The sequence below is a fragment of the Sminthopsis crassicaudata genome, chromosome 2 (genome assembly GCF_048593235.1).
Source record: "Sminthopsis crassicaudata isolate SCR6 chromosome 2, ASM4859323v1, whole genome shotgun sequence".
Classification (NCBI taxonomy): domain Eukaryota; kingdom Metazoa; phylum Chordata; class Mammalia; order Dasyuromorphia; family Dasyuridae; genus Sminthopsis; species Sminthopsis crassicaudata.
This window is the reverse complement of record NC_133618.1, coordinates 108,213,357-108,228,765: the sequence shown is the minus strand read 5'-3', so window position 1 is coordinate 108,228,765 and position 15,409 is coordinate 108,213,357. Positions and strand designations below refer to the sequence as shown.

The 15,409-nt window shown below is 31.4% G+C and overlaps 1 long non-coding RNA gene across 6 annotated transcripts in view; it reads right to left on the bottom strand.

Annotated features, from left to right (window-relative positions):
* LOC141554735 (uncharacterized) overlaps positions 1–15,409 on the bottom strand; it is a 983,981-nt gene that overhangs the window by 200,644 nt on the left and 767,928 nt on the right. For all 6 annotated transcript variants that reach the window (XR_012485934.1, XR_012485933.1, XR_012485929.1 and 3 more), the window contains one exon: positions 10,825–10,898. This is a non-coding gene — a long non-coding RNA (uncharacterized LOC141554735). The remainder of the gene's footprint in view (positions 1–10,824; positions 10,899–15,409) is intronic.

The following is a 15,409-nucleotide window of genomic DNA, read 5'->3' as shown; positions in this document are numbered from 1 at the left end:
CACACTGAAAATCTGATTCATAAGCTTGAACACGATCCTAAATCTCAAAAAAAGGCAAGACTATTTCCCCATTTGTTTGTGTGCTTCATATGGCTGTCAAGTCTTGCTGCTGCTCAATAAGGTCAGATTATTAGGACAAAGCCAAAAAATATCAGTTTGGGATGTGAGTGTATTCACTCTGTGGACTGTAACACATTATTCAACACCATCCCTATATTTTTCATTCTGTGGTAGAGCTCAAAAAAGTTGCTCCCACTCCTTAAAGATATTTTGTCACTCTATTTATAACTCTCATCTTTAGCTGAGTTCACAGCAATGAGCTTCATCTATATGGATTTAATGTTTTAAAAATCCAATTCTTAATTTTCTCCTGTGAATGAATCAGAATTTATAGTATACCTTAAAATGTATAGAGAATTTTTACTCCTGGAATAAACAAATGCATATATATGGTATGTATTGAAACATGACCCAGAAGCCAGTGACCTCTACTTGACAGTCTAATCTTCATGCAATGGCAACTGGGATAAGAATGCTTGGCAGCTTCCATCTTGGTGATAAGACTAGTGAAAAGACAGACTGAGCTAAGATTGTCATTTCTCATCAACCCCAGAGCCTACACATGGGGAGGTCACTGATTGGCACACTACAGTTGAATCCAACTCCTTTGACCCCCAGATAGAGTACTTTGCATTAAAGTCTTCACAAATGCTTAGCTTTTTTAGAATATTGAATTCTGCATATGTGAGTGAATGAGTATATGTATGTGTGTGTGCATGCACATATGTGTTCTCCCTCATAAGAACGGGTTTCTGCACGTATCTACCAGACCATAGTTGATTCAAAAACTTCTTTCTGCATTTATGCCTGAAAATTCCCATTTCTAAGTTAGATAACAATCATTTGTTTCTGAATTAAATAGTATTGGTTAGCCTGATCACATGCCATCAGATTTTTTTTTGCAGACTACTTTTTGAGCATATGATATATATGATAGACTCTACAAGTGAATTTTATTGTGTATGAAATTTGATATGTGTAAGGATTGAACTTAATAATGCCCACTCAACCTGTTTTAAGCATCTTAAGGGTATATGTTGTATATACCACATAGTTGACTTAACTCCCACATAGTTGACTAAACTACTAAAATTTGTATCATTAACAAAATGTTCATTTCAGTAACATTGAAATCCAGTTCATTCTAGAAATCACTGTTTTCAAGTTTTCTACAAAGATTGATTGAAGCAATTTTTAAAATTTTAAATGGGAGATCTTTATCTGATGACAAAGAAATTAATATACTCATAAAAACAGAATGATATACAAAATGATATTTTTTTCATTGTGTAGCATGAAAAAATTATCAGATTTGGAATTCATGAACTTGAGTTTAAATCTCACCTTTGCCAATTACTGTGATTGTGGTCAAGTCACTTAATTCCCTAAACCTAAGTTCCCAAATCAACAAAGTGAAGGAATAAATTAGATTTCTTACAATTGCTTCTGGCTCTTTATTTATTACTTTATGATTAAATAGAAGTGCAGATTATAAGTTCCTCTCTGAGAAATGGATAAAAGTTTTGGTTTGCTGAGTAGATTTCATTGTGTCCAAAAAACTACAAGAAGTATCATGGTGCACTTCTAATGTTACCTTGTAGGGTTCATGATTAAATAACTACATAGTGTTAATAGTTTAGAGTCATGGCAAAGATGAACAAATTTGGAAGTAGTTCCTTACTATATCTGTGAAACTTGTTTAAAAAATTAAAAGTCAAGAAAACTGCAATAGACAGTTATATGAATTGTGTTATTATTTGGTCATTTTTTCCACTGTCATGTCTTTCTCTTTGTGACCTCTTTTGTTTTTTCTTGGCAAAAATATTAGAGTTATGTGCCATTTTCTTCTCCAGTGAATTTTATGGGTAAAGAAACTAAGGAAAACAGGGTTAAGTGACTTGACCAGGTTCACATAGCTGGTAATAATCTGGGGCCAAATTCTGAATTAAAGTCTTCCTGACTCCATTCACAGCACTCTTATCTACTGAGCTAGTAATTATCCACATGAATTATGAAAACACTTAAAATTACTACAAAATTGTTTTGAAATTTTTCTAAAGTTTTGAATAATGTAACATTTAATTGTGGAGGAGATACAGGACATAAATCAAAGCTCAGAATGAGTAAATATAAATCTGACTTTCAGGAGCCAGTTGTTCTACTATGTAGTAGCAATAGACTTAATGTGGCTAGTGATTTGTCTCCTTACTACTGAACTGAAAGAGAACAAAAAAATCATAAATAAAATGATGATTAGAATTAGAGTCAAAAGATTAGAAGGGAAGCAATAAACTGGAGGAAAAATTTACATCCAAGGGTTCTGATAAAGGCATTGTTTCTAAAATATAGAGAGAATTTACTCATAATTATAAGAATCCAAGCCATTCTCCAATTGATAAATGGTTAAAGGATATGAACACACAATTTTCTAATGAAGAAATTAAAACCATTTAGAGTCATATGAAAAAATGCTCTAAATCATTATTGATCAGAGAAATTCAAATTAAGAGATTGACTAAGATGGCAGGAAAAGAATGTTGGAGGGTATATGGGAAAAACTGAGACACTAATGCATTGTCAGTAGAGTTGTGCACTTATCCAACCATTCTGGAGAACACTTTGGAATTATGCTCAAAGAGCTATCAAACTGTACATACCCGTTAATCCAGCAATATTTTTACTAAGACTGTATCCCAAAGAGATCATTAAAAGGGAAAAGGACCTATGTGTATAAAAATGTTTATAGCAGCCCTTTTTGTAGTGGCAAGAAACAAGAAACTGAGTGCATGGCTACCAGTTGGAGAATAGCTGAATAAATGATAGTATATGAATGTTATAGAATATTATTATTCTATATGAAAGAATCAGCAGGATGATTTCAAAGAGGCCTGGAGAAAATTATATGAATTGATGATAAATGAATTGAGTAGAAATAGAAGAACACTGCTCATAGCAACAGCAAGATTATACAATAATCAATTCTAATTTATGTGGCTCTTCTCAACAGTGAGGTGAATCAAGCCTCATCCAATGGTCTTGTGATAGAGAGAGCCATCTGCACCTAGAGAGAGAACTGGAGGACTGAGTGTGAATCACAACATAATATTTTCACCTTTTTATGCTTGCATTTTGTTTTCTTTCTCATATTTTACTTTTATATATCATTTTTCTTGTGTAGTCTGATAATTGTGGAAATTACAGAAGAACTGTACATATTTAATAAACTGGATTATTTGCCATTTACAGGAGAGGGTAGGAAGAAGGGGAGGAAAAATATTGGGACATAAGGTTTTGCAAAGATGAAGTTGAAAATTATATATGCATACATTTTGAAAATAAACATTTTAATAAACTGGATTATTTGCCATTTAGAGGAGAGGGTAGGAAGAAGGGGAGGAAAAATATTGGGACATAAGGTTTTGCAAAGATGAAAGTTGAAAATTATATATGCATACATTTTGAAAATAAACATTTTAATGAAAAAAATTAAGTTGCCATTGAAAGAAAAACAAAAGAATACCCAAATTTAAAAAAAAGTTAGAGTCAAAAAATATAGATTGTATTCTCTAGGCAGTATAATTGTAACCCAGGTACAGATATGATGTATTCTATTTGCTGCTGCTTTGATGTGGTGTCAGATTGGTGGAGAAAATGATGATGTTAATGATGACTATCTGCATTCCTGCTCTGAATTCTTTGGACAGAAGACATATTCTTCATCTTTTCTTTGAAAGGGAAAAATGCTAAACCAGGTAGATCGAAAACTGAGAAAGAAAATTATAGACCAATCTCCTTAATGAATATTGATGCTAAAATCTTAAATAAGATATTAGCAAAAAGACTTCAGAAAATCATCTCCAGGATAATACACTATGATCAAGTAGGATTTATTCCAGGAATGCAGGGCTGGTTTAATATTAGGAAAACTATTAATATAATTGACCATATTAATAATCAAATTAATAAGAACCATATGATCATCTCAATAGATGCAGAAAAAGCATTTGACAAAATCCAACATCCATTCCTACTAAAAACTCTTGAGAGTATAGGAATAAATGGACTATTCCTTAGAATAATCAGGAGCATATATTTAAGACCTTCAGTAAGCATAATATGCAATAGAAATAAACTGCAACCTTTCCCAGTAAGATCAGGAGTGAAACAAGGTTGCCCACTATCACCATTACTATTCAATATAGTACTAGAAACGCTAGCCTCGGCAATAAGAGCCGAGAAAGAGATTCAAGGAATTAGAGTAGGAAATGAGGAAATCAAACTATCACTCTTTGCAGATGACATGATGGTATACTTAGAGAACCCCAAAGACTCTGCTAAAAAGCTACTAGAAATAATTCAAAATTTCAGCAAAGTGGCAGGATACAAAATAAATCCACATAAATCCTCGGCATTTTTATATATCACTAACAAAATGCAACAGCAAGAGATACAAAGAGAAATTCCATTCCAAACAAATGTTGAGAGTATAAAGTATTTGGGAATCCATCTACCAAAGAAAAGTCAGGAATTATATGAGAAAAATTACAAAACACTTGCCACAAAAATAAAATCAGATTTAAATAATTGGAAAGACATTCAGTGCTCTTGGATAGGCCGAGCGAATATAATAAAGATGACAATACTCCCCAAACTAATCTATTTATTTAATGCTATACCAATCAGACTCCCAAGAAACTATTTCAATGACCTAGAAAAAATAACAACAAAATTCATATGGAAGAATAAAAGGTCGAGAATTGCAAGGGAACTAATGAAAAAAAACTCAGAGGAAGGTGGTCTAAGTGTACTTGATCTAAAGCTATATTATATAGCAGCACTCACCAAAACCATTTGGTATTGGCTAAGAAATAGACCGGTAGATCAGTGGAACAGATTAGATACAAAGGACAAAAAAGGGTACATATATAGCAACCTAATCTTTGACAAACCCAAAGATACCAACATTAGGGATAAAAATTCATTATTCGGAAAAAAAACTGTTGGGAAAACTGGAAATTAGTATGGCAGAAATTAGATATGGATCCACACTTAACACCATATACCAAGATAAGATCAAAATGGGTCCATGATTTAGGCATAAAGAGGGAGATAATAAGTAGATTAGAAGAACAGAGGATAATCTACCTCTCAGACTTGTGGAGGAGGAAGGAATTTATGACCAGAGGAGAACTAGAGATCATTATTGATCACAAAATAGAAGATTTTGATTACATCAAACTAAAAAGTTTCTGTACAAATAATACTAATGCAAACAAGATTAGAAGGGAAGTAACAAATTGGGAAAATATTTTTAAAAACAAAGGTTCTGACAAAGGTCTCATTTCCAAAATATATAGAGAACTGACCCTAATTTATAAGAAACCGAACCATTCTCCAATTGATAAATGGTCAAAGGATATGAACAGACAATTCTCAGAGGAAGAAATTGAAACTATATCCACTCACATGAAAGAGTGTTCCAAATCACTATTGATCAGAGAAATGCAAATTAAGACAACTCTGAGATACCACTACACACCTATCAGATTGGCTAAGATGACAGGAACAAATAATGATGAATGTTGGAGGGGATGTGGGGAAACTGGGACACTAATACATTGCTGGTGGAGTTGCGAAAGAATCCAGCCATTCTGGAGAGCAATCTGGAATTATGCCCAAAAAGTTATCAAACTGTGCATACCCTTTGACCCAGCAGCGCTATTACTGGGATTATATCCCAAAGAAATACTAAAGAGCGGAAAGAGACATATATGTGCCAAAATGTTTGTGTCAGCTCTTTTCGTAGTGGCTAGAAACTGGAAGATGAATGGATATCCATCAGTTGGAGAATGGTTGGGTAAATTATGGTATATGAAGGTTATGGAATATTATTGCTCTGTAAGAAATGACCAGCAGGAGGAATACAGAGAGGCCTGGAGAGACTTAAATCAACTGATGCTGAGTGAAATGAGCAGAACCAGAAGATCACTGTACGCTTCAACAACAATACTGTATGAGGATGTATTCTGATGGAAGTGGAAATCTTCAACATAAAGAAAAACCAACTCACTTCCAGTTGATCAATGATGGACAGAAGTAGCTACACCCAGAGAAGAAACACTGGGAAGTGAATGTAAATTGTTAGCACTAATATCTGTCTGCCCAGGTTACATGTACCTTCGGAATCTAAAGTTTATTGTACAACAAGAAAATGATATTCACACACATGTATTGTATCTAGACTATATTGTAACACATGTAAAATGTATGGGATTGCCTGTCATCGGGGGGAGGGAATAGAGGGAGGGGGGGGATAATTTGAAAAAATGAATACAAGGGATAATATTATAAAAATATATATATATAATAAAAAATTAAAAAAAAAAAAAAGAAAGGGAAAAATTGGCATGGTTCTCCAGAATCTCTCCTGGAAGAGAGCAGTGGAGAAAGAAAAGGCTTCAGGAAGTGACAGACAATATGTCTCTGATTTCCTACTTTCCTCCCTGGATATTTGGGAATTTCCTTTCAGGTGGATTTGGAATCCTCTTACAAGAGCTGAGTCACTCGCATTGGAAAAGCTCATTCATTCTTCCTTTCCTAACAAATTTTAATACGAAGGATTTCTCTGAAACACATTTCTTCTTTACTTAGCTAAATAAGTTTGCTTTCAATTTACTGTTTATGATCTTTTCAATAACTAGTATTTGGTAGGAAGTGTTCATACTGATAAGCGTTCACCTAGGGTATAATGAATATTATATGGAAATTAGTGACTTTCTTGCTTTTGAATGAAGAAAAAAGTTGCGCTACAAGATAAGCAACATTTAGGGGGCAGATAAATACCATTTTAGTGTGGACACTTCCTCCTCAGAAAAGTGCAGTAGTCTTGTCAAATTTTCTGCTACTCCCCTTTGGGATAGAGTCAAAATCTCCCTTGGAGAGGGAAAAGCAAAATTTCAAAATGTCTACAAATGCCTCCCTTTCAGTTCAAATTTATTAAAACCATGTGGATAACATATGTTACATGGTTGATATGCATTATCTGAGATTATATTTTATAATCTCTCAATGTTTTGATATACTCAGGATTTTATTAGTATGAATTCTTTCTGTTTGTGGACAATCGCTATCCTTCTATTGCTTAATAAATAGCTTTCAAGAATTTCAGCATTTCAGAAAAGCCTGGAAAGACTTATATGAACTGATACTGAGTGAAGTAAGCAAAACCAAAAGATCAGTGTACACAGTAACAACAGGATTATGTGATGATCAACTATCATGGACTTGGCTTTTCTCAACAATGCAGTGATTCAAGGCATTTCCAACAGACTTGGGATGGAAAATGCCGTCTACATCCAGCAAGAGATATATGGAGACTGATTGTGGATTGAAACATGCTATTTTCACTTATGTTTTTCTTTCTCAAGTTTTTTTTTTCCACTTTTGGTATGATTTTTTTCACTTTTGTTTTTCTTTCTCAAGTTTTTTTTTTCCACTTTTGGTATGATTTTTTTTCACAACCCGACAAATATGGAAATATATTTAAAAGGTCTGCAAATATTAACCTATATCAGATTGCTTGCTGTCTTGGGGAGGAAGGAGGTAAGAAAAGGAGGAAGAAAAAATGGAAGACAAAGAAAACTATCTTTACATGTGTAAGGGAAAATTAAGATATTATTGAGGGAAAAAAAGTTTCAGCAATCGAAATATATCGATATACAAAATACATGCAAATCAGGATGATGCTGTATCTTCAGACTCCTGACACCCAAAAGGCAGGTCAAGGATGGATCACTAGGCTTGAGGGATAACAGCATGCTTTTCCTAACATTTATTGTGACTCCATTTATGAACTTCTTTGTGATTACCTAAATTCAGATAAATAAATAAAGTTAACAAATGAATTAATAAATAAATAAATAAAATACATGCAAAGAGGATACAGGGTAATTTTTTCAGTTATGGCACTAGAAACTGGGGGATGTGAGGAAAGGGAGATCAAGAGAAGCTTCATGAAGAAAGTTCTACTTGATGCAAGTAGTGAAGGAATGTTGATTTAGGAGAACTTAGCTGATAATTTCACTACTTATATTTCGTTTATTATAATCATTCTTTTATTATATTCATTCTTCTGGTTCCTTAATATCACCATGTCTACATACAGTTTCTTTCTAGCCCTAAACCACCATCCAACTTCATTCTTTTTCTCATTCTATCTCTTTCTCTTTCTCCTTCTCTATTTCCCTTATATACATGCAGAGTTACATAATTCTAATCATTTTCATAAAGATACGTTCTACTTATATATACTTAACAGTGACAATTATAAGACATGGTCTCAAGTGCTAGAAAATAATTAGTCACAAACCAGTGACAAACTGTATACAAATTAGTCAAAGAGTCCTTATTTTTTTCTTATCCCCCAAACATACAACATTGATCCTTTGGACAATAATGGTTCTTTATGACCTAAAAAAGGAAGTTATACTTTAGATGTAAAAGCCAAATACAAAAATAAATGCAATACTATATTAAAAGTTCTTTATTAGAAAAAAAGGTGTTAAATTAACTTTATAGACAAATTAAGATTTCTAAATTCATTATTCAAGTCAGAACTTTCACAATCTTTATTTTTTTTTTATTTTTATTTTTTTTTACTGAACTACTTAAGACACAATGGGGAATGTATCGTTCCACTTCTTGTATAGCGTATCAATTCATGTTTGCTCATGATCTGTGTATTTTGATCAGAGTAGGCTCTCTAATATTTTATCTATGCAATTATATTATTATTATTATTATTATTTGGAGATAATAATCTATTTACTATTTCAATAGTCTATGATCTACTATGTCAACATTTCCACAACAGCTATAATAAACAACCTCTAAATATCTTTTTCACTGTATTAAAACATTATTTATATTATTACATATAATTTTCTATAGAGTATCTAACAGTAATATATTTTTGTTATTTTATTCTTACACTTACCTCTATTAGTTTTATTTTATTATTAGTCTATTTCCAACTCCAAACAATGCAAAAATATCATTAATTAATGTGTATATGTAAAATGTCAAGCCAGCTAAATGCATAAAATAAAATTAATTGATTTACAAAGAAATAGTAACTCAACAACTGCAGGAAACCTCAATATTGCTTTCTCAAACCTAGATAATATTAATAGAGAAATAAACAGATAAACATAGCAAGCATTTAATAAACGTTTTTTAATTAATTCATTCAACTGAACAAAAGTGTTGGCAAAGTTGGAGGTAAAGTTATTTTTATGTTTTGATCTTATTACATATTCCTTATTTGTTCTATATTTCTTCCATTTCCTTTATGAGAATAGATTTCTAGAGTGTCATATTTACATCTTCCATTATATTTAGATGTCATTATATTTAGGAATATAATTCTACTCTGTAGCTTTTTTTTAAACTATGCCTAATTCCTGAAAATATCAATTTTAAAAGGAAGCTGAATAGAAAAAAATATATACATATTTTTCAGCATCACAGAGTACCTTTAAAGGCCAGTTCATCTGCTAGGGTACAAAGAAATTACAAATAAAGCTGAAAATAGGACATACCATACATATTGCTTATAGACTATGATGTAAAAAAAAATCATTAATACTAAGAACAAACCCAAAAGAAATAGCAAAAATGAACAATTAATAATTATATCCTGAATTATGAATATGTTAGAGAAAAATACTCATAGAAAAATAATAATTATACAAGGATATTTATCAGTATATTTTTATTTTAAAAGATTTGTTTTATTTATTTTAACATTCATTTTATGAAGTATGGATTTTCTTTTTTTTTTTCTTCCAGTCTCCTCTTTCCCACCCATTTAGAAGGTAATTTGAATTTCCTATTCACAATTCTGACAGGGTTTGGCTCACTTTTGTATTTATATCCTCATTGGTAAATAAATAGCTTGGCAATTAGGAAGCATTTAGCAAATGCCATTCATTCATTCATTCATTCATTCATTCATTCTTCAAATACCCTTTATAATCCACCAAAAACCAATACTACAGAACTCATTGTATCCCATCTGCTATTTCTTTATCCTTTTTGGTCCTTTTTATCTTCTTTTCAACATCTATAATGTGATGAAGCTACAAGATGAGACATGGTCAATGTATGGATTTAATTTTATTGAAAATAATTGTTTTTTCAAAAGAAAAATTTCATCTAGAAGTGATGATTAATGAATAGTAATGTGCAAAAAGATAAAAGTAATAAAATAGTTTCTTAACTCAAAGAAGAAAACAAAAAAGAAACACAAAACCAAGTAATTTTATTGTCATTAAAATACATTATATTAATTATATCACAAATTTATGCTATGTCATGTCATATCTAATTATATTAAATCATATTCTTTTAAAAATCTTTTTTGTCCTCCTAGCTGTGTGACTCTGGGCAAGTCATTTAACCCCAATTGCCTCAGCAAAATAAATAAAAATCTTTTAAAATTGTAATAATGAAAATACAAGGTAACTTATTTAATTCTCTATTGTTTTTCTTGGCACATCGAAATATTTGCGCTTGTGGATTATTATTAGAATCACAAAAAAGAAAAAACACACATGGTGTATACTTTTTTATATTCTTTGAATTTTGATGAAACAATTTTAGCAAAAACAATTAATCCAATCTCTTCAATCTTAAATCACAGTGATAAATCTACTCAAGCAAGCCTTTCATGGATCTATACAAGGATGAAAAAATTCGGCTTACCTTCTGCAATAGCAGCAGATGGAAGTTTCTCACCCACACATCCACTACATCTCCTGTGGACACATTTCTATACCCTACAGATCAGAAAACAGAGAATTACAAAGAATATGATATATTAATATAATAACTTTCATTCAAATGGATTAAAACCCATTCATGAAATTTTCACAGATTTTTCACAGAATTCTTTTTGCTGAAATAGCCCACAAAAGCACACACATTTTCTTACCACTTTCCTGTAAGAGAAATAGTCTTTAACAATTAATCTTTCCCTTTCTCCCAGTATCCCCAAAAGTGTTACATAAAGTCAGGGAAAATGGTGAGACTCACCAACTTGGTCAGCGTTTAATTTCACAAGATGGAATGAAAGAACCAAAAAAGAAAGTCAATCTTCCTGATTTGAGGTTTCCTTCTTGATCTTCTGGCTACTTTATCTCTACTGAAAACCAGCAGGGATAAAACTTTTGAATAGTACTCAATGTGAGAGTCTCCATTTCCACATGGGGAAAAAGACTAGTATTATTTGATCTTTTTTTGGAGCTCTTGCCCTTGTAGGATACAAGACTTTACTTCCCCTTTTTGTAGGAGAATATATTTTATTCCATTCCTCTTCCCAATTATCCAAATCATAGTTAATGTACATATGTTTTATTTTCTTTCTTATCTATTCACAAGAGCATCTTTGGCTTAGAATAACTATAATTTATTCATTTTGATATTTCAGGTTTATATTCAAAGAATTTTTCAACCAGTCAAGTTGTTGAATATCCATATACAGTTACATATTATTTATCATTATTTGTCCACTTCTTCATCTCTACCATTTGTTCTTTTATTCTGTGTATCCATGCATCACATTGACATAGGCACACTGATGTTCCACTTGTGAGAATTATCTATCATGTTCAGTTATTTCCATTTAATTGCTACTGCCATTGTTTAGGCAGTTAACCTTGTTACAACACAATTGAGAAAAACAGGGAACAACAATTCGATTAATTTTTATTGTTGATTGAGATAGCCTGTCTAATTGGAGACTACCCACATTATTGGCTTTCAGTTTGATGCTGAACAAACCAAATGTCTTCAAATTCCAATAATTAGCCTGGAATTTAGAATGTTCAGTCTTTGAATTTTCTGAGTAAATGACTCTTTTTAAGTCAGGAACAATGCTAGATATTGTCCAATAAATTATAATAGGCATTTGTGGCTCCTGGTACTTTTCTTTAGATTACATGTTTGAGATATGTCATTTTGATGTCAAAGAATCATAAAATTTCAAAGTTTGAAAGAACCTCAGAAGCCATTTCATCCAGACAACATCCAAATAAGAATCTCCTTCAATACAATTCATTGGACCATAGAATTATGGTTTTTAAGCCTAAAGAGACATGAGAAGCCATATAGTTTAGTTCTTTCATTTTATAGATGAAAAAAGTGATATGGAAAGACATTAAGCAATTTTCCCAAGATCACTCAGGTTGCAAATAGAAGAACCAAAATTTAAAACTTTAGTCCTTTGATTTTAAATCTAGCATTATTTTGTTACATCCTGCTTCACCCCTTAGTTGGTAATAATAATCTATATTTCTTCCCTTTTAGACTCTTAAAATCTCATTAAGATAATGCAACTTATTAAAGTCTCTTGCTAAGCTTTCTAAAAGTTTTTATTTAGCATTGTTTTCTTACAGCTTTATATGGAAATACAGATCATAATCGTCATCATTCTCATGCACAAGATTTTTACAAATAAATGTATATTGCAAACTGAGATCTCCCTTAGCCATCATATATATTTTCTCTTTGGCAAAAAGATGGTTTTTAAGTTCTTTCATTCTCTTTATATGGTGACTAATTTATATAAGGAAATTTTTTTAGGAAGTAGTAAAAGTCTACATCAATATCTGTTCTTGTATCCATTTTTCATTTTTAAATACAATTCATTTAAATAGGTCAGATTTAGTTTGGTTTAGTTGCACAAAATATTATTTTCATTTTTATTTCTTCTTCTAGTTTGTTATTAATTTCTGTTTCCTGCTTACCAGTGCTCTGGACATAAATATGTGATTTTTAAAATACCCCTCTTTATTAATTAACTTTCTTCTATTTATTAATATATACTTAATTTTATTTTGGAGGTAAAAATATTCCCCATATCTAATGTTTCATAATGCTTTTCTTTTTTTATAACTTTTTTCATGAGAAAAATTTGCCAGGCATATAGATATGACTTCCTTATAATAAAAATATTTTAGCCCCACATTTCTTACTCTTCATGTGATTTATAATACTTTTTCCTGTGTCCCAATAGCTCTAGCCATCACTCTAAGACCAGCATTGCAAAGTGGATGCCAGATTTTTTGGTAATGAGTTGAGTTAAAAGTTTTTTATACCAATTAAATGATAAGTCTGGTACCAAAACACTTTACTCATCTCAAAATATCCATTGAATTACATTCTCAGATTATTAAAGGATATGTGTATTTAAATGGGAGAATGCTATTCACTGAATTTAAAATTTTTTAAATTTAAAATTAGAAACTTTAGTTATATAACTTAATATCTATGTAAAAAGAATCCTTGCCATAATGTATTCCAAAAGTAGAATTTTTCCACAATCCTACATTAATAAATTTTAAAATCATTTAAGTGTCTACTATGTGTCACACATAATGCTAGACACAATAAATATAGAGACAACAATTCAACATTTTCTATTCTCATGAAACTTTCATTTTACTAGCTTTTGCTTTCTGAAAACCAATATAATATTCAAATTTAAAAGTAATTTATTATCAGGCTAAATGGAAGGACTACCAAACCAGAGAGAATTTCATACAAGAAAACAGGCATCCAAGTTTATCATATCATTAGCTTGACATTATAGATTTAAAATTAAAAGGAAACTTTATGGCTATCTAGTCCAACAGTTTAGAAACTGAGATTCAGAGAGATTAATTGACTTATCAAATAAGTAATATGATTCAGAGCCAGAGATCAATTCTAGGTCATCTGACTCCCAAAGTCAAAAGGCTTTTGCCTAATTTTTAGGAAATAATTTGGTTTTGATCCTTTCTTGGTCTTCAACTTGGTTTTTAGAAGACCTGATTTGTACCTAGCTTTACTGTAATTTACTTCATGTACTCATATAAAAACCCAAATCCACCTGTTAGAAAATGTTTTGGCAGAGAATAAGTGGATGAATAGTTATAGGCAGTCATTTACCAATGCAGGATCAGAGTTTACTATATCTAAAAACATTGTCTTTGATATTTTCTTAGAACAAGGTAAGATGTTTAGCTAATATCTACCTTAAACACATGAGTGATTTCAAATGGACAATAAATAATTTTTTTTTAAGTGGCAACCCCCCCTTCAAAGAATTTAAGAATTACAACAGCCCCCTTACCTTCAATTCAATTTCATCTTTAACATTGTTTTAGCATCATATCATTGCCCACTAGGATAGCAAAAAATGCAAACATTAGGAGTCAGATACCACTTCTCCATTGAGACTTTCTTTTAAAATTCTTTATATATGCTTCCAAATGCAGAATATATACATATATACACATTACATACACATACAAATATGTATGTGTGTGTATATATACATATAAATTTCCCATTGCCTTTAAATGTAAGCAAAAGAAGAAATGTCATTTGGTACTTATAGAAAAAATGATGAAAATGTTAAAACAGAAAGAAATGAGCAAGCAGTGATGAAGATGGACTTCTGTATAGGGGACAACCAGTGAAAAAGCAATCAGGAAATGGAGCATATTGTGCAAGAAACAGATAAGGGATCAGTGCCACTGATTGCAGAGTATGTGGCAGCGATTAAAACAGAAAAAAGGACCAGATTATGAAGGTCCTTAAAACCCAAATAGGATTTTATATAGTAGAAAACAATTAGAGTAACTGAATTCTAAAGAGTGACATGATTTGACCTAAACTTTAGGAAGACCACCTTAGAGGAGGATTGCACTTGAATAGAATTTTCACAATGGACTGCAGGAACATTAGGCAAGTAGGACCTTAATAGTTGAGTTTAATAGAGATAGACTTGAGACAAGGAGATTAAAGAGAAAGCCAGGACTTGTGACATTTTCCCTCTGTTTTCACATTTTGATCATTTTTTCCCCTACCTACCTTGAAGTAACTTATTTATAGGCTATCTACCAACTTCAGTTATGGAGAATTAATTCCTATCTAAACTCCCCACATTTTCTTAATTAATAATCTAATTATTGCTTTTTCCTACACTTTGAGACTGTTCTTCATAATCTTACAGTATTCATAGTATAAATAGTGAATGTCATCACAACTTTAGGGAATTAATCAAGTTTGGGCAAATTTAGAATTAGAAGATAGTTCTGCGTGTCATCTCAACCAATTACTCTTGAAGAGGAGTCAAATTAAAGTGTATCTAACTGTGCCTGATCAGACCAATATGAACTTAGAATGATCTGTCATAGGTCAGGCACAAATAGTCCCTATGAACATGTGGGGTGAACAATTTAATTGCTTGTATTTCTTCTGAACTACATCAATTCTGCTTTGCTCAAAGAGTACAGTACCATCT